The following is a 5,424-nucleotide window of genomic DNA, read 5'->3' on the forward strand; positions in this document are numbered from 1 at the left end:
TATGCTCTCTGTTTATTATTAAAAAATAAAAAGGAGTGAGCTACTCCAGATAAAAATCAAATTCCACTGGAGTCCCTGGGTGATGAAAATGGTTAACACCCTTGGTTGCTAACTGAAAGGTTGCATGTTCAAATCTACCCAGAGGTGCTGCAGAAGAAAGGCCTGGCAATCTACATCTGAAAAATCAGCCACTGAAAACCCTATGGAATACAGTTCTACTCTGACACACATGGAGTTGCCGTGCTATCCATGGCATAGAGTTAATGGTTTTGGTTACCATTTCACCATTAAATGAGATAATGTAAACATACAATAAAAATAATGTGTTCCTTATAATCTGATTCGACCACAGTTCATTAGCATCCTGTGTGTAAAATCTGTGAAATTAACATGTTGGCTGCTTTCCCCAGTTGGCCAGTTAGCAGGGGGTCTAAATAGAAAAGCTAAGTATGGATGGCTATGTGACAAAATACAGGGATCTGGTGAAAAAAAACTTGACAAAATATTAATAAATTGATAGGTTTGACCTTGAGGTTAAAAATATAGATACAAAAAAGTCCCCCAAATTCCTCCTATGCAGTCCACTGGGATAGTACATCTTTGCTTCAAGTAGAAAGTATTGGAACAAAGATCATATAAGCAACCAGCTTACATGATCCTTATTCCAAATAAGGATTAACACTCCTAGCAGCTAACTGAAAAGCTAGATGTTCGAGTCTACTCAGGGGTGCTTCAGAAGAAAAGCCTGGCAATCTATTTCCCAAAAAATCTGCCATTGAAAACCCTACGGAGCGCAGTTCTATGCTGATAGGCATGGGATCACCATGAGTCAAAATCATGTAAATCAAGCCACTGCCTTTCTATCAACATTTATCAAGCGCTATTGATAGGTATCGTGTTGAGGGCTTAATCTGTGTTCTTTCATTTAATCCTCATAATAAGTATATGAAGAAGGTATTACTTCCATTTTACAGATGGGGATCCTAAAGCACAGAAAGTTCAAGTTACTTACCAAAGGCCACACAGCGCTAAGTGGTGGTGCTAGGTCTCAGACTCAGGATGGTCTGACTTCTAACAATGATTTTAACCACTGTGCAAGATCCCTCTCCTTTTCTCTGCCAAAATGGTGAAGAAATTAATGGCCCACAACCTTTCCATAAGACATGAAAGTGCTTTTAACCAACTCTATTTCTCCAGTATCTGTCAGACGAGTTTAAGTCTGGTCTTTTACTGTGAGTTAGAATTTTGTTCTATATTTTTCTCCAGCTCTGTCTGGGAGCCTCTATTGTGATCCCTGTCAGAACAGTCGGTGGTGGTAGCTGGGTACCATCTAGTTGTGCTGGACTCAGTCTAATGGAGGCTGTGGTAGCTGTGGTCCATTAGTTCTTTGCACTAACCTTTCCCTTGTGTCTTTGGTTTTCTTCTTCTCCCTTGGTCCAGATGGAGTGGGACCGTAGACATATCTTAGATGGCCACTCACAATCTTTTCAGACCCCAGATGCTACTCACCAAAGTAAGATGTAGACTATTTTCCTTATAAAGTATGTTATGCCAATTGAGTTAGATATCCCCTGAGACCATGGTCCCCAGCCCTCAGCCCAGTAACCCAGTCCCTCAGGGAGTCTGGATGTGTCTATACCTTGGTCAAGTTGTGCTGGCTTCCTTAGTGTTATGCACTGTCTTACCTTCATCAAAGTTACCACTTATCTATTACCTAGTAATAACCAACTCTATTTCTTGTATCATGGAATTGGCTCAACCGCACTGTTTTTCTTGTATTAGTTTTCACAAGTAGGTCTTGTAATAGGTCTTCTTTTAGGATGTTGTCACTGTTAGTTGCTGTCGAGTCAATTCCAACTCATGGCGACCCCATGTGTGCAGAATAGAATTGCTCCATGGGGTTTTCAAGGCTGTGACTTTTTGGTAGCAGATAGCCAGGCCTGTCTTCTAGGTGCCTCTGGGTGGGTTTGAATCTCCAACCTCCCAGCTAGTAGTCGAGCGCGTAACCATTTGTACCACCCAGGATAGACCAATATAAACTAGTATTCCAGGACGTTCCAGGTAAATAGTATAACTACATCACACTTTCGTTTCTTCATGTTAGTAACTTAAAGGCTAACAGTTCCTACTCCTTTCCTATATCACCTAAAATGTATGAAGTTCAGTGATATGATGCCTTCACATGCACTTGGAGCTTCTGGGAAAAGCAATGCTATGTAAACACAAAGTAGAAGTGATATAAAAACAGTGTCAGTGTGGTAGGTATACAATATAAAATGGACCAAATTATTTCGTTAAGGACTGGGACAAAAATAGCTTGGTAATCTTGCATATCTATTTTTAAAAGAATTTTGCATATTGCATATTGTGCAGTGTTTGTATGGTGTTTTCATATTTCAAAACATCAAGGCCAATATGGAAGGGAAATAGTGTCGGATAAGGTGTTGATTGGATTAGCAGTTTAGCACTCTCCTTGCAGGGGAAATACTACAATATCCAAGATCTTGCCTTTTTCTAGCTTTTGGAAAAAAACCACAGGTCATAATTCTGTTCCCAGATGGGAGTATTACATGGAGAGAGATCAGCTGTGAATTTCCATATTCTAAAGGTCATCCTGACTGTCCTTTATGAAGGATCCAAGAGCCTTTTACTATGATTCAAAACAGCAAGGCCACTTCAGGACTTTTTTTGCCCGTGTTACCAAAACATAACAGTTTTGGTAACACGGGCAAAACTGAAGTAGGCCCCGGAGCAGAGAATGGAAGAGGCTAGTAGGAAACCCAAGCTGATTTAAAAGGCATGGAATGATGAGAAACCACTTTGTACTCTTACCTAGAGGCTCTGGAGGGCACCACTTGTAAACAGAACCCTTTACCCACAGGTAACAACACCTAAAAAAACAATACCTACCAACCGTTAAACCCATTTACACTTCATGATCCACTTACACTTCTGCCCTCTAGAGAAAGAGCAAAGGGAAAGGAACATTTACCATTTTCTTAATATGACACTGAGAAAGGATTAACGGACTTATTGATCTCATTTTTAAGAACAGAGAGCCCTTCTCCACACTCCAGGCAGCGCAGACCTCTCAGGGAGGAAGAAGCTGCAAGAATATCAACACTTTAGCGGGCTCATCAGCTGTCAGCAAACAGCTCACTTCAGTTGGATTGAGCCTGTGGGTGGCCTTCACATTTGCTGACCTGTGATTTTGTTTTCAAGAGTGACAGAGAGAGGAAGAAGAACCAACTTTCCACCTCCTCTCTCAATCAGCTCCTTTGTATAATCAGGACCTCTTGCTAAAATATTAAATGCCTGTTATTTGACACAATAAAATTAAAAATAAAAAGATGTTAGAAATTTGGGGGGAAACAGTCTCCTTTTGGCACTATATGGTTCCTATGACAAGATGGACCCTTTTTGTTGATAAAATCTAAGTTTCTACCAGGAAAAAAAAAATGCCTGTTAATTTTGATGGCCCAAGTTTTTGAGATACCAGAGAGTTCCCTGACATCTGTGGGATGAAGCAGAGTGGAGGGGACAAAGTTGCCAAGGGTCTCATGTGACATTCCCCTCAGTATCTATGTATGCTGGGTCCTGAAGAGCAGGCCCCTGGACTGTTTCCTAGTTCTGACTCTGCCTGAAACCAGCCAGTTAACCGCAGACAGACTCTCAATACCTTCATTTATGGAATTGAAATAATGGGGCTGGATAACCTGCTTTCTTTGCTTCATTATGTTTGGCTAAGGATAAATAAAGTAATAGATTTTAAAATGCTTTGAGAAAGTGAAAACACTGTAGAAAGGTGAACTTTTATTAGACATGTTACTGAAGCAGGGTGGTATAATGGAAAAACTCCAGGAATCAACAGGCCAGAATTAGGCCTGATTGTTTCAGAAAAGTAATTAAATGAACCTTTCTTATAGTAACGTTTGTTCACAGCCATCTTCCTAGGATTTGATCGGTTTCTCTTTTCTCCAGTTAATGAAAACTGCTTTTTAACAGTGAAGCCGATTTGATCTATTAATTGAAGGTCCTACATCTTACCTGTATATTTTTCTCCTGGTAAAATACAGCTATCATCGCGGTTGAGGAGTAAGCTGGGGATGTGGAATTTCCTCTTTCTTCCTACTGCTTGTGTGTGTGAATCATCGTTGCGAGGTAGATTAAGGCTATAGGGGTAGAAGCGGGCTCCTCAGCATGTGAATATCAGGGGTGTGTTCGTGTACTGCATTGGAGAGGTATGAGTCATACACGAGCATACCTCACGGGTGTCGAAGTGTGTGTCTGCAAAAGACTTCGCTGGTGTGTTATGACTTCGTGGGCACAATGACCCTGGAAGTGCAGATGCGGGTGATGAGAGAGGCCTGGCAGGCTAAGGGCAGGATTTGAATCAATCTCAAGATCTTAGATGAAGGGTTTATTATTATTTTTCACCCTTCCGAAGGACCTGGGAAACGGCCCCTTTGGGATGGATTGTTGGAAGGAATAGGAGAGCGGTTACAGAGTATCTCTCTCAAACCCTCCGGCCTTTCGCAGCTGAAAGGAGGTTGTTAGGGTGGGAGCCCCCGGTGGAAGGGAAGACGCGTCAGTCAACTTCCTCGGTGGTGGTGTGCGCGCCGGTGGCGGCAGTGTCTGCGCGGGGCTGCGCATCCCGCCCCCTGGCCGGGAAGGGGCGGAGCCGGGCCTTGCCCGCCCCCGACGATCCCCTCCTCTCGGCCGCTCCTCCTGGCCACTGCCCGGTGCCCGGCCAGCCTCAGTCACTGCCGCCGGTGGAACGCTTGGAGCCGGGATCCCAGAGCCGGGAGCGCGGGCGCCGTGGCGGCTGGGCCGGGCTGGGCTGCGCGCACGGGCTGGGCCGCCGCCCCTGCCGGTGAGTCCCGCTGCTGGAGGCGCTGGCCGGGTGGGGAGGGGGAGGGGGAGGGGGGGGTCAGGACCGCGTTGTTGGGGAGCCCGGGAGCCCGAGCCTGGGAGGCGGGGTCAGCATCGAGATGTTCTGGAGTCCGAGCCCAGAGGGAGGGAGGGTCGGGACCACGACGTTGGGTTGCCCCAGTAGCCAAGCCTGGAGCCCAAGCCCGGGGGGCGGGTCGAGGGGCGCCCTGCCTGCAGTCTTGGGGCGCCCTCCGCAGGGTGGTGGGGAACGGAACCCGGGAGGAGAGTGCGGAGGAGAGGAAGACTGAGGCGTATGGGGCGAGATGGGGAGCCTGAGGGAGGGCATCGCCGGAAAGGAAATTAGCCTGTGGAGTGAAGTGGGCAAGGCGTGTGTGCGGCTCCTGCAAAGAAAGATGGAAGAAGCTTCTCCGAAAGGGTGGGCGCGAGAAGCGGAGTTGTCCTGACAGCCGGGAGGCGGCTGGATGTGGGGAGGCTTGGGAGGACTGGAACGCCACGGGGTTGGGGGCGGGGGGGAAGGACGAAGGTGGCAAG

At 46.1% G+C, this 5,424-nt stretch overlaps 1 protein-coding gene across 2 annotated transcripts in view; it reads left to right on the plus strand.

Moving 5' to 3' along the window:
* Window positions 1-4,774: 4,774 nt before the first annotated feature.
* Window positions 4,775-5,424, plus strand: part of PAQR8 (progestin and adipoQ receptor family member 8) — a 60,537-nt gene continuing 59,887 nt past the window's right edge. Inside the window, exon 1 of one of the 2 annotated variants that reach the window (XM_064287309.1) lies at window positions 4,775-4,873. The gene's annotated coding sequence lies outside the window, so the exon portion shown is untranslated. The remainder of the gene's footprint in view (window positions 4,874-5,424) is intronic. The other variant, XM_064287294.1, reaches the window with a different exon arrangement.

The sequence above is a fragment of the Loxodonta africana genome, chromosome 1 (genome assembly GCF_030014295.1).
Source record: "Loxodonta africana isolate mLoxAfr1 chromosome 1, mLoxAfr1.hap2, whole genome shotgun sequence".
NCBI lineage: Eukaryota > Metazoa > Chordata > Mammalia > Proboscidea > Elephantidae > Loxodonta > Loxodonta africana.